The 21,657-nt window shown below is 44.4% G+C and overlaps 1 long non-coding RNA gene across 1 annotated transcript in view; it reads left to right on the top strand.

Annotated features, from left to right (window-relative positions):
* The first annotated feature begins 618 nt into the window (after positions 1-618).
* Positions 619-21,657, top strand: part of LOC135090083 (uncharacterized) — a 147,465-nt gene continuing 126,426 nt past the window's right edge. Inside the window, exon 1 of the long non-coding RNA XR_010261756.1 lies at positions 619-1,523. This is a non-coding gene — a long non-coding RNA (uncharacterized LOC135090083). The remainder of the gene's footprint in view (positions 1,524-21,657) is intronic.

Consider the following 21,657-nt stretch of genomic DNA (forward strand, 5'->3'; position numbering starts at 1 on the left):
GAGCAGTTTCGTCGACGTAGAAGAGTTGTCAAAACCCTTCAGATATTTGCGCACCGGCAAGACCAACTCGGTTATAATATTGGTATGGGTGCTCCTACCATCTTTCTTCTCCGCTGGCATTCGTATCCTGCCCAAACTGTTCATGGACGCAAAGGACAACACACTAATCCAATGGAGTCAATATATAGAGTTGGTCAATGTGGAGAAAGTTACTAGACAGTCTCATCGGATATTGAGGCAACTACTGGTGTATGCAGAGAAAGTGACTAGACAGCCTTATCGGATATCAAGGAAAGGCAGTTTGGGTAAAAAGGGACGTCGTTTATTTTATAGGTTATTTCAACTCGCTACCTTAATCGATGCGAGTCTTCCCCTCCCTCATAGCACTGTCCCCGATACATACCAGATATTAATTGGTTATTTCTCCTCACTACCAACCGATGTGAATCTTCTCCCTCAATAGCAGACTGTCCCTTACCCATACCCGGCCAAAGTAAGAACTATATTATTTAACGCCGTAGGTAGTTTTTACGTTGTTGTAAGGGTACAGGATAGTCGTTTCCTTATATCAGAAACTCTACATGATAATATAAACGTCATAGAAAAAAAAATGAAATGTTCTCACTGTGCTGTATGAAGCAGGATTTTAATGATACAAACTATGTCATTTACATGATTTTACTTGCGTGAAGATATTACGTGATTCTGGAGTGGCTAATCACTAATCTGCTAAGAAAAACAAGGAGAAAGATGGTGCAAGGAACTTTCAGACAATAAGTCAGAAGATGCGGTGCAGATACTCTTTTACTGATTATTAGAAGCCCCGTGGATTATTGCCATGCACTTTCATGAAAACGTATGCCGGTGTTGAAAACGGGAAGGTGGATGAGGGTTGCTTGCTGTCTGGCCACACCTGAGCCAGCTGTCACCGCCGCGAGAGATCATCCCAACTTCCCCACCTGTTGAGGTCCTCAGTCTCCTCACCTGCCACTAACCTCTCATATTTGAATCAAAGTTCATCCATTCATTTATTCAGAGAAACACATTTGGGCGGTAATCTCACCTGCTGGGCCAGAAAGAGGATCGGAGCCCCTACGGAACACCTGGCAGGTGAGTGCTGCCCTCTATAGCTGTCGCCGCTGTGTTAGTGTCAGGTGTTTGTGACTTCGTTTTGACACCCCTTTTTTGTATGGAGTGCAGACGCGGTACAGTATTCTTAGTATCGGTGGAGTGAAAGGAGGGAGTCACTCATCTAATGGAGAAAAGAGTGGCTTTGTGAGTGGATTGAGTTCGTTTTGGAGTGTGAGTGAGGAGTGGTTAGTTCAGTGTCCAGCCCGCCAGTCAGGGGTCTCTCTACCTCTGAAGGGAAGGGCTCAGAGTGGGAAATTTTACCCAGTGATGAGTACAGGGTGTGAACTTATGAGTTGCTCATTGAGAAAATTGACATAGGAAAGTTGTGCATGTTGCAGTAATTGCTACAGAAAGTATCAGAGAGCTCGACTCTGCCCCCGTAGTGAACCAAGGTGAGTCCCTCCTACCGAGGCCTCCACTGTTTGCTTACCTTAAATATTATTTACCTTAATGCTGAAAAAAAAAAAAAACGAGTTGGAGGGCAGTTTTCTCAGGATTGTCTCGTATTTTGGATAATTAGGGAACTTGCGAGAACCTCATCAAACTGTTAGGTAATTAGCCATTCATTTCATTCATTGTTGAGGCGGGAATGTTTTTCTTGGATTGTGCACATTTAGTTTTCTTTGCATGGAACGGTTTGTAGTTTCAGTCAGCTAACAAATTTGTGGTGCATCTTGTGTTTTCTGGTGACTTATGGACTTAATGGATGATTCTATCCATTATTTTTGTAGCAAAAATGTATCCCAGACATTTGTTGGTTGATTGAAAGTGGATATATTGCTTCATGATGAGGTGAATGAGTTGCCTGAATTATATGATCTGGCAAATATACATAAAGATGGGACAATTTTATACAGGTGAGGGAAAGTGAAAGTTATGGGTATTTTGATGGTCATATACCTAATTATATCTATCAGGAATAAGTGTCAAAGGTTTGACCAGTGACTGGTTTGTTACTGATATGTGGTTTTGCTACTCAGCATGTTTAGATCCTAACTGGTAAATTTATTTAACTAAAATGAAGCTTAAAACTTCACTAATTATAAGAATTGACTTGCAAAAGTTATTTTTCAACAATAAAAATATAAGTCATTTAATCAATGACAAACTCAAATCTCTGTCAGCCACCATGGCAGACTGTTGGTGCACTCTGTTGCCACTTCTCTCCTGCCCATGTTCTCAGTACACCAAGAGGCTGATGGTAGAGCAGGTCTGGGTCCAGTGGTTGTGGTGCAGGCTTTCAGTAATAATCCTTTGCCTCATTAGTCATCCCTGTGGAGTAAACAGCTGACTGAACATTGCAGCTTAGTACATACAGTTCTTTGCCATTGTCATGTGGTGATCATTGTTGCCAAGTTGCTGAGACTCAGTTGTTTTTATAGTTAAATAATAACTGATAAAATTGTAGATTTTGTAGAATGGATAAAAACTAACATCATTTAATTTTCTTTATATTAGTACTTTGTATAACCACTGTGTGCCTTCGCAATAGCATGAATCCATTGAGGGATGGAGTAAGCAAGTTTTCTGCATTAATCCAGAACTGTTTCATGTATCCAGATGTCTGATGGCTTTAACATAGCAAGGACTGAAGAGAGATAAACAGGGACACAGCACAGATTAATTTGATAAGAGTCAAGAGGCAGTAGACATCTGCTGTAACACTGCTGATAATACTACTGGGGAGGCCTCATAAGCACTGGATCACAGGGTGCTGTGAATTTACCTTTGACAAAGCTATGACATCTAGATGTTTCCCTTCGTACCTCACAGCATACAGGGGCAATCACACCCTGATCTCTAAAGACAACTCTCTTGCTTCACACAATGGTACATGCACCTAACACTTGCATACTTTTCACTCAAAATTAAAAATTGAAAATATAGTGACTTATACCAGCCTTGGAGTCCTTGTCTGGATAAGGGACTGTAAATATCCACATGTCGGACTATTTGCTATTTGACTATTTGCTTCTGGTATTGACCCTAAATGCCTTGACACCCCTCTCAACTTTTCCTTTATTAACTTTTTCTTCATCATTCATGGCCTTAGATCTAATTTTTGATATATGAAACATCACCTCTCCTTTACTAAAACTCATTGTCATGTCACCAAAACACAGGTGTCAGAGGCAACTGACTAACCACTTCTCTATCCTCATTTTCAATCCAAAGCTTGAATGTTGTGTGTATGTGCACAACAAAACTTGCTATAGTGCCCACACTCTTGAGTCTTCTGAATTCTTTGCCCTCTAGCTTTGACTTTAGCTAGTCACTCAAACTAAATTCATCTGTGCTGTATATGTCTTACCTAACTCCCATAACTAAAAGATTCTTTGACCATTTAATTCCCAAAGTGGAGCACATCTTGACTCTTAATTTTTTGGAGACTTCAATTATCACCACCAACTTTAGCTTTTCTCTCCCTTCACTGACCAACTCAGTGAACTAGCCTCCAACTTTGCTATATTCCACAATTCAGAGCAATTAGTACAGCACTCTATTTGCATTCCTGACCATCATGGAATACGTCTGCTCTACTTGTGATCTTCTGGCCTTTCTTACCGAGTCTTGGTCATCAACTTTTAGTGGATTTGAGTGAAATTTTCGCTGTTTCCCTAGACATGTCAAAAGCATTTGATCGAGTCCTATTTCCAAAATAGGCTCTTATGGCTTCCATCCTCTCTGTAATTTCTTTCAAGTTTCCTTTTTGGCTATTTTATTGGTGCTTTGGTAGATGGCCACTGCTCTTCAGAGTCTATTAACAGTGGTGTTCCTCAGGGTTTTGTCCTGTCACTCACTCTCTATTATTCATCATTGACTTAATCCAAACTTCTTGTCCTATCCAATCCTATGGTGATGATACCACTACATTAAACAACTCACACATGAAAGCCACAGAGCGCCTGACCTGATCTTTCTAAAATTTCAGCTTAGGCCAGAGCAAACAATTTTTTTTAATGCCTCATTTCCTCCATCTGTCAACCTGACACAATCTTTCAGACACCTATCCCCACTTCTTCAATGACACTCAACTGTTGTTCACCCCTTCTACATTGAATATCCTCAGTCTGTCCTTTTACTGATAGTCTAAACTAGAAACTTCACATCTCATCTGTAGCTAAAACAGCTTTCATGAAGTTAGGCATTATGAGTTGTCTTTGCCAGTTTTCTCACTCCTCTAAAATTAACTCTTTACAGGAGCATTATCCAAACTTGTATAGAGTATGCTTCACATTTATGGAATGGTTGCTTTTCACTGTAACATAATTTACTGTTAAAATGGATAATCTTTTGCTGAGGTGCTTGCTGTGTACTAATATCTAATAAAAATTTTGCCTGTTTGGTGTGTACTCTATCAAAGAAAATTTATTCACATTTATTGGACTGTGTTGCTTGCCTTGAACCATTTTTGTAAAATATTTTTTGCCTTGTTAGCATATAGTGTATGGAAACTCATTTTGCATTTATTGCACTGCATTTCTTGTTTTGAACCAATTGAAAATGTTAGCATGCACTTATGAGAGTTCACTCACATCTTTTGCACATGTTGCATACTGTTTGCTGATTTTTAATGATAAATTTGCCTCATATGCTTGTATTCTGGAAATCCATCCACATTTGATGCACTGCAGTATGTTGTTTGCATGTGTCTTTAGGAATTCACTCACATTTAATGCACCATGTATAATACAGTTGAACTTCAGTTAGTGAACATCTCCCTTTATGAACAACTTGGTTTTCAAACCAAAATTTTAACTCGTAATTGCTCCAGTTGCTGTACCATAATTTAGTTTCTGAACAAAATTACTTGACTTCAAATACTACGAGACATAGCTAAAGCTGCTATTTATTATTAATATATAGTTTCTATAAATATTTCCTTTGTTTTTGTATATTTGGAGGAGGACGCAGGGTAAAGCAGTAATTCAGTCTTTGAAATTAGTTAAATGTGATTCCGTTGAAGAACCTCAATGTAAACAAACACGATTCGGTGCTCAGGAGTAATCCTGAGCTTCCTGTGGCTCTCTCTATGGCCCACCATAACATCACTAGTGCACAACTGCATTTCTCCAGTAGCTTTTCTCAGCAGCAAGATGTCTAAGTGTTATGATCACCTTCATTTTGGCGGTGAGTGGGTTGCTCCTGTCTGTCACTCTGTAAGGCTTCCCTCACTTGACTGGTGACAAAGAGAATACCTGCATGGTCTAAAGAATATCTTTTGATGAGTTCTGTGACTAAGCTCATTCAATACATCTTTTCTGGATAAAAAAATTCTAAGCTTGATATGTTGTGGAGTGGCCATCTTAGCAGTGGGAGCATCAGTCATTGTCCAGTAGAACATGGTGGATGGATGTCTGAGAATGGATTAAATTATTTTTTATATTGATTTCTTTAGGGAAAATAGTTTAGGTTTTCGAAAATTTTGGATTTTGAATGGCATTCAGGAATTAATTAAGTTTGAAAACTCAGGTTCCACTGTATTGTGTATAGAAACATGGAAAATAATAAATGATTTTTCCATATAAACATATAACATTTAATAAATATCATGATAAAGTAATATCTTTTCCTAATTTTTTATTTATTTTTTTATTTATTTTTTATTAAAAAAATTTTTTTTTGACAACCTACTTGTAAAATATAGGCAGGTCCTGTGGACCTGCCTATATTTTACCACCAGAGATGTGGAGTCAGAAGTCTGACTCTGACTCTGCTCCCTCCCCCTTCCAGTTGGCACAATATTATAGTGGATACTTAATGCACTTCATTGCTCTATACCCACACTACTACTACTACTACTACTTATCAATATTTGCATGTGATGGTGGTTCATATTTTCCTTACTAATGAAGGTGGCCTTATATTGTCTTGCATTGCAGTTTGCCTCTGTATCTTGGCTCTGTCTGTTATCAACACATCTTTGGATTGTTTTTATCCAGTATTTCACTGTTGTATTGGTACCATTCGTTAATGGCTTGCATCACTAAATCATCATGTAAACTTAGAAGAAAGATAGTGCAGAAAATATCCAAACTACAATAACAAACAGTGGTAAGGAAAAGTTTTTAAGGTTGGTGTCATCTATTCAATTGTAGACTGTTTTTATGAAAGAGTAATGGTTAAGGTATGGAACAAAATTTTTAGTTCAAAGTGTTGTCACACCCTATGGAAACATTTTCAAGTAGCTAATGGATGTGTACTGGATTGATGTGTCTGTTGGTAACCTTAATGCAGTGGGGGACAGTCACCTCACAGCCAAGAAGGCCTGGAATGGAATCCCTGGCTGAATGGAGACATTTTGGTTTTAATTCCTTTTTGCATTGCCTCAGTACCACTTACAGAGAATAAGTAAAAGATACCAGCAACAGGATTGTTACCCTGCAATCTGGTAATTTCACTAAGATGGCCTAAGCTGGTGTGGTATGGGATGTGACTTAACCTCTCTAACCATTATGGAAGCCTTTGTTGTGCAGAAGAATTGCGTAAACCTATGATGATAATGACTTCCTTATTATCGCAGTGTGTCTGTGGTTAGAGTGCCTTACAGCGGTGTTGGTAGGTAGAGGGCAAGGGAATGTGGTAGTACTGTCACCCTCAGGCATTTCTCAAAGAACTACAATCATATTCACAAATGTTTCTGCGTGTTGTCTCTACCACTTCACTGGTTCTAGTGGGGTTTATAGGGGTTTTCATTTGTGTGTTTTTTTTTTATCATTCTAGTGAGAGGATTAGGATTCTGCACCATTAATGAGAGAGAGAGAGAGAGAGAGAGAGAGAGAGAGAGAGAGAGAGAGAGAGAGAGAGAGAGAGAGAGAGAGAGAGAGAGAGAGAGAGAGAGAGAGCTTATCCTCCCACCCAGCGCAAGTGTTACCCTTGTTAGCTGATATATAAGTAACTCGATCTGGGGAGCAACAGGAGGCGGGCGGCGTCAGTCTCCTGGCAAGGTGTGGGTGCATGAAGGTTTGATCACAATCCCAGAACTGACAGTGTGAGGGATACCAGTGTGTTAGGTGGCTACTGCTGTGCGTTGAAAAGACGCATGGAGTAAAGTACATGTAGTAGCTCTCTCTCTCTCTCTCTCTCTCTCTCTCTCTCTCTCTCTCTCTCTCTCTCTCTCTCTCTCTCTGTGTGTGTGTGTGTGTGTGTGTGTGTGTGTGTTATGAGATAAGTAAAGGGAAATATAAAGTATTCTAGTATTCCATCGAAATAAAGAGCCTCACCAGCTCATCTGGGGAGTCGGGTGCGGGCCAGCAGCATTCCCTCCAGAAGAGGAATTTTTCATTATGCCGTGCCCTTCAGCCCAGTGGGGAGGGTAGGCTGACCGTCCGTCGTTGCCGAAGCCACGCACTGCCAACCTAGGTGAGATGTGGTGGATGAGCAGAGGTGACTGGGATGATGAGTGTATAATGAGGTGAATGTTTTTTCACCTGCCAGAACAGTGAGATGGGTCAATAAGGAGGGTGGGCGTTAGGGGAGCGGCGTAGGTGGGGCGAGGGCAGGAGCGAGCGGGCCCGAGGGGAAGACCAGCGAGGGGAACAGCAGTCAGCAGTGTGGCGCCGGCAGCCGTGCGAGTTAAACCGACCAGGACGGCGGCCGTTTGAAGCAGGTGAAGTGTCAGTCAGCGGGCGAGCGTCAGCATTAGTGTTAGTTTCGCGGTGCCATCCACCACCCGTCACTTGTCGTGGGCGACGGCGACCAGGCCTCGCCACGCTCTTTGCTCCAACGAAACTTTGATAAAACTTGTGAAGACCAAGTTTCCTCGCTGCTGAGGACGATTAAAAGTCTCTTGTGTACTTGGGAAGGTTGCTGTGTCTTTTTTTTTTAACTGGTAGATGCACAAGTTGAAGAAATGATGTAGAGGCAGAAGAGATCGGCTGTGCGTATGGGGCCCAGCGATCCTGTAGGGGTCGGCTGAACCCCCTGCTAGCAAGTCCTCGTGTTTCGGGCGTCCGTGGCCGGGTCATCCGTGGCCGATCCTGCTGGGGAAGTAACATTACCTACGGTGCTCGTGCAGTGAGAGGTGGCCCTCGAGCAGACTGAAGGGGCGGGTGCTGGGCGTGTGTAGGCTGTGGGAGTTCGGAGTTCGTGGTTATGTGGCGGATCGGTAACTTAAACTTTTGAGCTCGAGACTGGCGCGTTAGTCTCGAGGAAAACTGTGCTGTGTTTACATGTGAGAGGCAGCGACATGAACTCGTGCAAGTGACTACAAAGATAAGAAATTTTCTTGTCGCAGACACAGATTGACATTGATAATAAAAAAGTTTGACAAACTAATTTGTGAGGAATAAAGGAAACTTTACTGTCTGTGGAATTGTGACGTAAGAAACATTACTTTACAAAAGGAACAACAGAACACTTTTCTTTTCTGAACCAGGTGTGACCGAGTCCTCGCGGCACTCCTGCATCTCATCAGGTGAGTGTCGCCCCTTACTACACAGCAGTGCGGTCTTACACGTCACCAGCAGGTAGTGGCCGCCAGAGCAGTTTTAACAGGGATTCAGCGTAGAACTGTAGAATAATTTTACACGCGAGTTCAAGACAAAGATGGAGCAAAGCACATCACGGATTTATGAAGACGCTGACATGACACGACCGTCGCTCCTCACCGCGGTGGATAATTACATGTGTTCCGTGATACATCAACGGGCGGGATGAGGCGATGACTCTTGGTTTGAGACTCGGCGGGGGAGGGACTAGCGTGAGGGAGGGAACGGTGACGGTTCTGCAGCGTGGAAACAATACAGGGATTTGAGATAATAGAACCCGTGGAGGAGTGTCTCATTGTGAGGCGGGTGAGGGGGGCGAGGCACGGAGGCAGTGCGTGGCGGCGGCGATGGTGGTGGTGGTGGTGGGCGGGTGGAAGCACTTCGGGAGGACGGGCTTAACTTGAGGTGGAGGGAGGCCAGGGGAGGGGACGCCAGGTGAGGGAGGGCGTGGTGGAATGGTCGCGTAGGGCTTCCAAAACTGCCTGGAGAGCAAAGACAAGCTCTCGCTCGCTCCTATGTGTGTGTGTGTGTGTGTGTGTGTGTGTGTGTGTGTGTGTGTGTGTGGCAGCTTACATAATTACCTATTTGCGTCATACAAGGGAGAGTGGCAATGTGTCTTTCTCCTCCTCCCCTTACATATGCGTCTTACCTTATCTTATCTTGCAAACTCAGACTACAATTCCCTCGTTTCGCATTGCCTCACTCATGTAGGTGATTCATAAGCGCCTCTTAGGTACAGCCACGGTGCCTCGGGATATATTGACTCGCCAGTTGTGATGGTTCTCTTTAGCGCCTTCCCCATACTCTCCTCACTAACAGTTTACCTCCGTGGCCTCCTTGCCGAGAAGGCTTTAGTTAGTTATCTTCCATCAACTGGCTAATAGTTTCATTCTGATATTTTCTCGTACTCATTTTCTACTACGTCATATTGCTCTCTCTCTCTCTCTCTCTCTCTCTCTCTCTCTCTCTCTCTCTCTCTCTCTCTCTCTCTCTCTCTCTCTCCTCTCTCTCTCTCTCTCTCTCTCTCTCTCTCTCTAACAGCCCGTAAGTTGAGAAATATAAAATTGTGAAGTCTTATCCTTCCCCGAGAGAGAGAGAGAGAGAGGAGAGAGAGAGAGAGAGAGAGAGAGAGAGAGAGAGAGAGAGAGAGAGTTAATGGGAGGATTTGCCAGGCAGTGTCGTGTGAGGTGAGGCAGGTCAGGAACTTAACTTTGCAGACTAACTCTTAAATCCTATCTTGCAAAGGCTTAATCTGCCATCACGTTTCTCTCTCTCTCTCTCTCTCTCTCTCTCTCTCCTCTCTCTCTCTCTCTCTCTCTCTCTCTCTCTCTCTCTCTCTCTCTCTCTCTCTCTCTCTCGTCTTGGATCAGGTGAAAATTCGTAGTGAGATGAGATTGTAAATACTTAAAAGTTTCTTGCTCACATTTGTTTATTTTATCTGTTTTTAATGTTCCTATCTCTTTCCCTTTTTTTTTTGTCTATATTATTTCTTATATGAAACTGAACGAAAGAAATAATTTTGTCCGTTAGTAATTTTAAAGGAGTGAATCGAACTCCTTGTGTCCCGTCCCTCCTCCTTCTCCTTCTTCTTCTTCTTCTTCTTCTTCTTCTTCTTCTTCTTCTTCTTCTTCTTCTTCTTCTTCTTCTTGTTTTTATATATTTTCTACGTAACTGTGAAAAAAGTAATCCCGTTATTATGACCAGTAAGGGAATCGAACCCCGGTATGAGAGCACTGCGCAGTAACCAACTGAGCCAACGAGCCTGAGACAATAGAACATACTGGGTGGATGGATGGATGGATGGTGTGCGCGGTGAGGGTGGAGTTAGTGAGGCGTGTGTGGTGGAGAAAGTTTGGGTGGCGTTGCGTGAGGTGGAGAAAGTGGTGACGGTGGTAGTGTTAGGTGGGAAATAATGTGGATGAATGGATGAGAGAGATAGATAGAGAGAGAGAGAGAGAGAGAGAGAGAGAGAGAGAGAGAGAGAGAGAGAGAGAGAGAGAGAGAGAGAGTGGATGGTTGTCCCTTTAAATGCCATCCATGAAAGAATCTGCATTAAAAAGATAAAAAAATCCATAAAAGTGGTGGTGGATGAGAGAGAGAGAGAGAGAGAGAGAGAGAGAGAGAGAGAGAGAGAGACAGAGAGAGAGAATAATTTGCTGTATACATTCCATTTCCTTCAGTTTAATTGTCTTCACCTTGCGCTTTACTCACCTAGAGACCTAAAATCGTATTTCATAACGTTTCGGGGCCTCATCTCATCAACTTCCAACGTATTAGTCGAAGTTAATGCGGTTTTCAAGGATGCTTTCATAATTCAGGCGATAGTTCTTCAGGGATTCTACACCATCAGAGAGAGAGAGAGAGATGAGAGAGAGAGAGAGAGAGAGAGAGAGAGAGAGAGAGAGAGACCCAAGTAAACGCGACTTATCTCCGAGGTTCCAAATATCGTTGTTTTGACGCCTCTCCTGCTGCCGGTGCGATGGCTGAAGGCAGTCGTGGAGAATAGAGACGATGTAAAGTGGCGTCTGTGTTGGACGAGGAGGAGAAGGAGGAGGAGGAGAAGGAGGACGAGAAAGAGGAGGAGGAGGATAAAGAGGAGGAGACAAGAGTTAGGGGCTCGGCTTCTTCACCTCATTTCCCTCTTTCTCCTGTTCCTCCTCTTCCTTCTCCTCCTCCTTCTCCTCTAAGCTAGTCTGCCTGTGTGTGTGTGTGTGTGTGTGTGTGTGTGTGTGTGTGTGTGTGTGTGTGTTAATTCCTTACAAAAACATCAACCTTGTACTGCATATCTCCTGACATGTTATTTTTCCTCACCAGTACCTTCATCCTTTCCTCCAGTCACTGCTTATTGTTTTCATCTCCTCTGTTTGATGTTGCGGGAGTTTCAGATGGTGGTGGTGGTGGTGGTGGTGGTGGTGATGATGATGATGATGATGATTCTTAGCTCTCACAGAATCTATACACCATCTCAATCTCCCTTCCTCCACCCTTTCTCTCTTTTCAGTATCTCTATCTTCCTTTGTCCATAATTTCTCTCTTGTCTCAATATCTTGTTGCTTTGAATCAATCACTCACTTTTTCCGTCATCTTCCTCGCTTTTGTTCCCTGTTCTCGTCTTCCCGTTCACGAGAAATAGGCATCAGTCTGTCGAGGAGGAGAATTTGACGCTCTCATTACTTTCAAAGCGTGGAGTGAATGAGTGACGAGCGGCTGAGGAAATTCTTTGGTGAGTTGCGTCTGGAATGACAGGCTAATGAGGTCTTGGATCGTGCACTAGAGGCAAGGAGCAAAAGATGATGCGTGTTGTGAGGTCCATGCATGTCGTCTGGTGGCAAAGAGCTGCGGTGAACTTAGGGACTGTTGTGGCTGGTGATTAAGACGTTACGCGGGAAATTTTTGTATTTTTCAAGTGTAAAGGGAGACTGATCAGTGACTCCATATAAATAAAATAGAGCAAGTAATATAAAAAAAAAAAAAAAATCGAAAAACAAACACTACGAATATCTTTTCCTCTCCAAAATTTAGATGTTTTATAGATTTTAGATATTAGGAAATGTTAAAAAAAAGACTATACAGATATAAGGATGATAAGTAGAAACACGTAGACATTTTCTTCATACAGCAACCGCCACAAGTAGACCTCGTGATGGCTTCTTGCAGCTTCCCTTATTTTCTTGAGCTCTTATGAAAGCAAGTGATTAGAGTGAGAATAAAGGATGGTGAGGAGGATGAGGGAAAGGAGGACGAAGGTGAGGGAATTGAGAGGATAGGCGAAGGAGGAAATGAGGTGAGGAAGGTGAGAGGAGGAGGAGGAGGAGGAGGAGGAGGAGAAGAAGGTGAAGGTGAGGTGAGGGAGGAGGTAAGATGAAGGGACAAGACAGTGAGAGAGGAGGTAAGGTGAGTTAAATAGGTGAGGAAGCAGGAGAGGCGAGGGAGGAGATAAGAAGAGGGGACAAGATAGTTGAAGAAGCAGGGTAGGGCAGGTGAGGAAGACAAGTGAGGGGAGATGTAAAGAGAGGGGACAAAACAGGTGAGGGAGGATGTAAATTTAGGTGAGGGAGAAGGCAAGGTTAGGGGACAAAACAGGTGAGGGAGGCGGGACAGGTGAGGTAAGGGGGGCTACAAGTAAGGGGGGGACAGCAGGTGAGGTGTTAGTTAAGGCCTCACGGGTTACTCTGCCACCGATTTCCGATAAGACGCTTTGTTGGGCGAGGTGCGATGCCCATTAAGGTTTCAGCGGGCGGGAAGCGAACAAGGTTACCTGCCTGTATGTATGACCGTCCCTGTGTTAGATATGAGGACCATCCCACCCCTATTCCCTCCCAGCAAACTTATAATAAACTATAGTATAAAAAATCACAAAATATTAATTGACATAGACAAGGCAGATTTTGAACACGACTTTTTTTTTTGTGTGTTTTCTTTTTTTCGATTCTCTTTCGTCGTTTCTTCCTTTCAAAACTTACCACTTGTATCTATTTCATATATTTGTATCCCTTTGCATTCGTTTTGTGTTGTGTACGGGTGCTAACAAGGCTTCTATTCAGTCTTCTTTCATCTCCTTCCATTGGTGCTAACGAGACATTTAATGCCTTATGATGCTCGCTGTTAAATAAGAACCTAAACAGACCATTAGTATACACACACACACACACACACACACACACACACACACGGTCGTCACCCAGCCAATGTCTCTCAGCGTCATGCAGGGCAGGTGTCGAGGGGCGGGCAGGATGCAGGCTTCCCTTACTCGACTCGCTCTTGCCGTGTCCGGGCGAGGCCGTCAAAACATTTCACCATGCAGAAAAATTGTCGTCAATCCCTAGAGGCCATTGATCGTCTGAAGCCACCCCGCCTCCTCTCCACCACTCCACCTCTCTACTCCACTCCACTCCACCTCTCCGCTCCGCCATCCCACGCATACCATCTACCAAGTGTCCTATCTCACCACTTAACCACTCCTCTTCCGATTACTACTCCATATGCTAACCTGTTCATCCTCTTCTGCTGACCACTCCACCTCTTCACCATCCTGCGCATCCTATAGTGTCCTCTTCCGCTCTCTACGCCAACTCGTCACTTCCACCGCTGCTCCACATCCAGACCCCTTTACTTTAAATGGTCATTGTGTCCTTATACGCAGTCATCCTTCGTGAACCCTGCAGAAGGAAAGTTATTGTTCCGAACCTGCCATCTTGCGCCTTGTCTGTCTGTCTGTCTGTCTGTCTGTCTGTTTGTCCTGCATTCATAAACCGTGGCGTGTTTACTCTGACCTTCCCTTCCTTTGTTTCGTCTCCGTATTTTTATTTATTTATTTTTTTGTTTCATGTATCGCTTATTACTTTCAGTCTGCAAGGAATACTCACTTCTCTCCGTGCGTTCCTCAGTGATCGTGTTGTTTTTAATGTGATAGTGTCTCATCGCTGCTTTGCGTTGAACAGGCACCAGTGGAAGTTACTGGGGAGTTTTCAAGGATGTTTTCTCAGCGATTCTAGTGATAGTTTAATTTAGTGCCTGCCTCTTTGTATGTACTGTACCTGCCCCCCCAAAGCCCACCCACACATTCTCTCTCTCTCTCTCTCTCTCTCTCTCTCTCTCTCTCTCTCTCTCTCTCTCTCTCTCTCTCTCTCTCTCTCTCTCTCTCTCTCTCTCTCTCTCTCTCATATGCATGGACACGCACATACATTTTTGATACTACCATTATTGCTACTGCTATTACTACGACTACCACTGCTACCACCACCACCACCACCTCTATTACTACTACTACTACTACTACTACTACTACTACTACTACTACTACTACTACTACTACTACTACTACTACTACTACTACTACTACAGCCCGTCCAGGTGTGGCCGCTTCCTGTCATCACAGCTGCTTCTCCTCCTCCTCCTCCTCCTCCTCCTCCTCCTCCTCCTCCTCCTCCTCCTCCTCCTCCTCCTCCTCCTCCTCCTCCTCCTCCTCCTCCTCCCTCTCTCGGAAAAGTTGCAACATATTCGTTTATTTTTTCAGGTTTTATGTTTCGAGAATTCATATTTGTTTTATTTTATTTTTTATTTTATTTTTTTCCCACTCCATTTTTAAAGGCGCTGCAGGCTGGGCATTTAAATATGGCTGCCGGTGCTGAGGGAGTGATAGAGAAGATGCTCTCTCTCTCTCTCTCTCTCTCTCTCTCTCTCTCTCTCTCTCTCTCTCTCTCTCTCTCTCTCTCTCTCTCTCTCACACGTGGTTTTCCTCCTCCTGTTGTTATCTTTATTATTTGAACGAGCAATTTCATTTTTTATTTCTTTTATTTTTAATTTAATTTATTTATTGATTTAGTAATTTAGTCATTTGGTTAGTTAGTTCGTTTGTCCGTTAGTTATTATATGATTTGAGAGAAGCAAGGCACAAAGAGAGAGAGAGAGAGAGAGAGAGAGAGAGAGAGAGAGAGAGAGAGAGAGAGAGAGAGAGAGAGAGAGAGAGAGAGAGAGAGAGAGATGCGCATAAACTTTTTCGCGCTGCCTTAGTGATGCATATAGCTCCTGCTCATTGGGTCCCACTTTTAACCATGCGGTGTAAAAGTGCGCTGTTTGTCTGGGGGAGGCCGATCCAGGAGTAAGCACGAGGGACGGGTGGGTGGGTGGGTGGATGGGAGGGAGGGGTGAGGCTTGGGATATGTGTGGAGGTGGGCGAAGCAGCTGCCGCGGTTGAGAGCGGGAGGAGAGAGAGTGGGGGTGCTTCGTGGGTACTGGGCGGGGATGGGGAGGGTAGATATGGTAGGTAGAGGGAGAGGATTATGAGAGTGATTGAAGGACAGCTGTGATCTCTGGTTCCTTCTTTCTTCCTCTGATTCATGCCCCCCTTGCTTTGCTGCTCTGTTATGGGAGGGGTGGGTTTGCTTGCGTGAGATGAGAGGGGTGGGTTTGGTGAGTGGGAAAATGTATGGGAGTGATTGAGGGACAGCTGTGGTCTGGTTCCTTGGGGAATTTCCAGCGGAGTTGAATCAGGTAGGTAGATTAGGTTAAGATAGGTTACTGTATGCTTGGTGAAATTATGTTGTTCGGTTAAGTTAAGGTTGTTAGGTCAATTTACGTCAGGTTAGGTTACGTCTAGTTACGTTGGTTTAGGTTAAGTTAGGTTGGTTAAGGATAGGTTAGGTTAGGTTAATGTAGGTTTAGTTAAGTTAGTACGTCAGGTTAGATTTTATTTAGTTACGTTAGGTTAGATTGTTAGGTTTGGTTAGTATAGGTTAGGTTAGCTAGATTTGGTTAGGTTAGGTTAGGTTAGGTTAGGTTAGGTTACAAAAGCTTAGGTTAAGTTAGTATAGGTTACATTAGGTTAGGTTAAGTTGGGTTATGTGACTATAGATTAGGTTAAGTTAGTATAGGTTCCATTAGGTTAGGTTAGGTAGGTGTGGCCACTGGAAAGGAACACAGAAAAATGGTGATGTTGTCCTTGCTTTTATCAGATTTTCGCATGTCTCACACCCTTCCGATATTGAATTGTGTGTGTGTGTGTGTGTGTGTGTGTGTGTGTGTGTGTGTGTGTGTGTGTGTGTGTGTGTGTGTGTGTGTGACTGCATGACACCGAATGGCCTTGTATACACAGTGACGGCGCAAGTCATTCAATCAATTCCTCACAGCCTGTCACTCCCACCCGCGTTCCTTGTTCCATCTCGTGTTGCAGTGGTGCCCTCAGTAACGCCGAGACACGCATTAACACTCTGTACATTGTAATAACACTTGTAAGGCATCTGTGTCATGGCTGAGTATTGCTATGGTATCTCTGCATCTTTATCATTTGTTTGTCTTAATGGTGTACCAGTAAGTGTAGCGTGATAGTGTGTATTTTATTTTCTCGCTGTCAAATGAAAGGTGAATTTTTGGGGACTGTTTGTGATTATAGAAGAATGAGGAGAAGTAGGGGGAAGAGGAGGAAGATAAGCAAAGCGTTTCAAAATACGGACTTTAACCTAATTAAATCTAACCTAACCTAGCCTAACACACCATCTACACTGCGCTGCGCGGGCGGGGGCGGTGTGGCTGGGTAGCGTATTCAAGGATTACTCATCGCGCTGCGTGACTCAGCGTGCAGGGCGAGGCGCAGCCTGGCGAAGGCTTGTCCTACCAGCTGCCCTTTCAAACCCGAGGCCGCTCCTACACGAAACTGAGGGTGGCGCATACCTGACTGGTGACTGTGTGTGTGTGTGTGTGTGTGTGTGTGTGTGTGTGTCGACTATACCTAAAACACTTTTGGGCTGCACCTCCACTAAGATTCTAGTTGAAGTTACACGAGTTTCCAAGGTTGTTTTTTTATGCTTCTAGAGACATATTAACAAGATTTCTACGTTATTAACAAGAGAAACACTCTTGAGAAGTCGGCTAATCATCTCTGTGGCCTTTGAAAATAGTCGTGGTGAGAGAGAGTAAAGCGTTTCAGAATACGGGGCTGTGTGTGTGTGTGTGTGTGTGTGTGTGTCATTCAGACTAAGGAGAGGCGAGGGGCTAGAGGCGGGTGGTGGGGTAGGGAAGGTGTGTTGTAAGGAGTATGAGGGAGGGTGAGAGAGAGAGAGGGAGAGGTAGTGTTGTCATGGGTATGGGGGAGGGTAAGAGAGGGAGAGGTAGTGAGAGGGGAATGAGAAAGGGCTTATCAAAGGGCGGAGGCTCTTTACCTAATAGCGGAGGAGAGTTATCCTTGGAAAAAATGGTAAACAAAGGAGAGAGAGAGAGAGAGAGAGAGAGAGAGAGAGAGAGAGAGAGAGAGAGAGAGAGAGAGAGAGAGGTAGCATGGAGAACTACTCAAACACTGATCTACCATTTTTCACTCCCAGCTTAATAAAACGCTCAGACTAAAGTTTACGTATAATATAACCTCAAAACATCAAATAGAGAGCAAAGGCACGGAGCAACGGAGTAATTCAAATCATCTGGTACCTTTATTTTTTGCTAAGAAGTATCGTGCAGAGTAACTTTAATTAGGAAGCACGCGGCATCAGTAGGCAAGGGGGGAGTATAGGGAATGGAAAGGAAGGCAAGAAGGAGTTGAGTTGGGATGGTTTGAGTCTCTATTTCTACGCCCCATTGTTACCAACCCATTAAGGAGGTATGGAGGAGGACTCTCTCTCTCTCTCTCTCTCTCTCTCTCTCTCTCTCTCTCTCTCTCTCTCTCTCTCTCTCTCTCTCTCTCTCTCTCTCTCTCTCTCTCTCTCTCTCTCTCTCTCTCGTTTGAATAGGTGTTTCGAGTACGTCATATGAATCTTTGATGCAGAGAGAGAGAGAGAGAGAGAGAGAGAGAGAGAGAGAGAGAGAGAGAGAGAGAGAGAGAGAGAGAGAGAGAGAGAGAGAGAGAGAGAGAGACTTTTCTCACGCATATCTCAGCCCACATCATTTCTTGTTTCTAAAAAGTCGAAATGAGAAGCTTGTTTAACTCACCGCTCAGTTTTATTCTCGTGTGTGTGTGTGTGTGTGTGTGTGTGTGTGTGTGTGTGTGTGTGTGTGTGTGTGTGTGTGTGTGTGTGTGTGTGTGTGCAAAAAATAAATGTTTGAGATATGGATGGCTATAAAAAAAAAAGTTCAGCCGTGAAAACACGTATATGCACACACACACACACACACACACACACACACACACACACACACACACACACACACACACACACACACACACACACCGGAGAGGGGGGAGGTGACGATCGTGTTGCGTCCCCATGGAGGTCATGTGTCCGGAACTAACAGGCGTATTGCTTTGGTTGTTGCCGAGGTGCATTGGTGGTGGTGGTGGTGGTGGTGGTGGTGAGGTGAGGAAGGACCGTAAGGGCTGCGGGACCTGCCAGTATACACCGCCTCCCTCCATCCACTCTACCTCCTCCTCCTCCTCCTCCTCCTCCTCCTCCTCCTCCTCCTCCTCCTCCTCCTCCTCCTCCTCCTCCTCACCTCGAAGGTCAAGTTACATTACAGTTCGCTGGCTGCCGGTGTATGTGTGTGTGTGTGTGTGTGTGTGTGTTTCTTCATCATACTTTTTCTTCATAATACTATCACATTCATACCAGACCGCTGTTTTCTTCATTAGGCCAGTGTGTGTGTGTGTGTGTGTGTGTGTGTGTGTGTGCCGTAGCTATCACTCACATCCGTTGTTTTACTAGAGTTTGGCATAGCGTGTGGTATAGGGACCCATATTCTGAAGCGCTTTTCCCTCTCATTTTCTCACCACGACTATTTCCAATTGCCACAATGATTAGCCGGGTTCGCAAGAGTGTTTCTCCAGTTAATAATGTAAAAATCTTGTTAACATATCACTAGAATCATATGATCACCCCCAAAAAATTCGTGTAACTTGAACTAGAACCTTTTGAAATTAGTGGAAATTCGGCCAGAAGTATTTCAGAATGTATTCTAGTGTGTGGTGTAGTGAGGTACTGTGTAGGCATGTGGGGACAGGCGACTCTGCTTGGCTAATGAAATGCAGGCAAGGCGAGGGAGGCGAGGCGAGGTGGTGAGGCGAGGCGAGGCAGGGGACGGCTCGGGGTCAGGGTTATGAGTGAGTGTTTCAAGTGGTGGTGGGCACGAGGAGGGGAAGGGAAGTTTAGGTATAATGGGTGATGAAATACACAAAGGAAGCTCAAAGGCAGACAAAGGAAGGGCACACCACGATATCTGTTGACCATTAGGAGATTGATAGAAGACTTGGTCTTTATCCTAACCTAACTCAACTAAATATAGTCTAACCTAAACTAGTGTAACCTAGCCAAGATCTAATCTAACTCAAACCAAATCAAACCTAACCTAACTTAGCCCAAACCAAACCTAACCTAACGTAACCTAACCTAACCTAACCTAACCTAACCTAACCTAACCTAACCCTAACTTAACATAACCTAACATAACCTAACCCTAACTTAACCTAACCCTAACCTATCCTAACCCAACCTAACCTAACTAAACCTAACCTAACTAAACCTAAACTAACTAAACCTAACCTAACATAATCTAACGTAACCTTATCCAAACCTATCCTAATCCAAACCAAATCCAACCCAACCCAACTTAACCCAACCCAACCCAACTCAATCTTACTAATCCTAATCTATCTTAACCAAACCTAACCTAACCTATGTACTATTAAATGTAAGGGTCCTTGGATAGCAGAGACGAAGATTCTGTGGAGGTGAGGAGAAAGTGGGAAGCGTTGGTGAGGAGTGTGTGCTGGTGGTGAGGGAGTAACGGTGGTGGTGGTGGTGATGATAGTGGTGGTGTAGGATAATGGTGGTGAATCAGTGGGTTGTGGGGCTTTGGTGTGTGTGTGTGTGTGTGTGTGTGTGTGTGTGTGTGTGTGTGTGTGTGTGTGTGTGTGTGTGTGTGTGTGTGTGTGTGTGTTTGTTTGTTTGTGTGGTGGGGGTAATGAGAATAGTAAGTGTTGTTGTTGTTGTTGTTGTTGTTGTTGTTGTTGTTGAGGGGAGGGTGTGTATTTGCCGTGAGAATGGAATGGAATGTGTGTGTGTGTGTGTGTGTGTGTGTGTGTGTGTGTGTGTGTGTGTGTCAGGGTGGTAGCGGTGACGGGCGTGGAGCGACACACACACCCTACAGGTCAGGTTCCCTTGCTACCCCTCTCATGTGACGGGGAGGCGGGGGATGAAGGGGAGGGGTGTGTGTGTGTGTGTGTGTGTGTGTGTGTGTGTGTGTGTGTGTGTGTTGGGGGCGGAGGGAGGGGGGTGGGACGATGACTCGTCTGGGCGGCGGAGTGGAGGTGGTGGCGGTGGTGGTGGTGGTGGTGGCAGACTGTGTAATATTATGCATGACAGTCATTGCATATTGATTGAAGCGGAATATTCTGTCCATATCTGTATAGATCTGTGTATGTATGTATGTATGTCGGAAACACACACACACACACACACACACACACACACACACACACACACACACACACACACACACACACACACACACACAGCTAGCCAGGTTTCTTTATAATACCTTCTCAAGTTACTACCACCAGAGAGAGAGAGAGAGAGAGAGAGAGAGAGAGAGAGAGAGAGAGAGAGAGAGAGAGAGAGAGAGAGAGAGAGACCACACCCAAACACCGTAACCTCAGTACCAGCACACACAACTCACCTAGCGTGGCTACACATCATGCAACACATTCTCACTTGGGAACATTCTATAACACTTCTGACTGGACCTCCACTGCACTCAAAAGGCTCTGTATAGTTGAAGTGACACAGATTTTTCAGGGGCTTTTGAGGGTTCTAGTAACAGATTAACATTTCTACATTATTAACACGGGGAACACTCTTGAGAACCTGGCCTTGTAAAATAGTCGTGGGGAGAGAGCACAGCGTTTTTAAATACGGCATCTGGTCTCCTTTTCCCCCGTTTTTTTTTTTTTTCCTGCAGCCTCGGTTCAAGCAAAAGAGAGAGCAAAGGAACAAGAGCTGCTGATAGTGGACTGTTGTGGTGGAGACCTTGAAGAGTGCATAAGGAGGGTCGACTGGTGGCATGACCTTTGCTTAGCCTACTGTGTGTGTAAGAGAGAGAGAGAGAGAAAGAGAAAGAGAGAGAGGGAGAGGGATGAGAGGTGTTTTACGTATGTCAGGTGGTAGTTTTCTTGTCACCAGATGAATCTTGTGATAGCAAATAGTGTAAGTTCACCTGCTGTTATTGTTCGGTGCTCCTTTGTCCGTCAGTCTAGAGAAGGGTAGCCTTGTCAACTTTCTCTCTCTCTCTCTCTCTCTCTCTCTCTCTCTCTCTCTCTCTCTCTCTCTCTCTCTCTCTCTCTCTCTCTCTCTCGCTTTCGTGCTCAGTGTCCTTTATCTGTTTATTTATTTATTTTTACTTGATTTATTTTGTGTGATTTTATTCTCTCTCTCTCTCTCTCTCTCTCTCTCTCTCTCTCTCTCTCTCTCTCTCTCTCTCTCTCTCTCTCTCTCTCTCGTTATTCCCCTTTTTTCTATCCTCCTCCTCCTCCTCCTCCTCCTCCTCCTCCTCCTCCTCCTCCTCCTCCTCCTCCTCCTCCTCCTCTTAACCACCACTCGTCCCCGTCCCCGCCAAGAGG

The sequence above is a fragment of the Scylla paramamosain genome, chromosome 3, assembly GCF_035594125.1.
Source record: "Scylla paramamosain isolate STU-SP2022 chromosome 3, ASM3559412v1, whole genome shotgun sequence".
Classification (NCBI taxonomy): domain Eukaryota; kingdom Metazoa; phylum Arthropoda; class Malacostraca; order Decapoda; family Portunidae; genus Scylla; species Scylla paramamosain.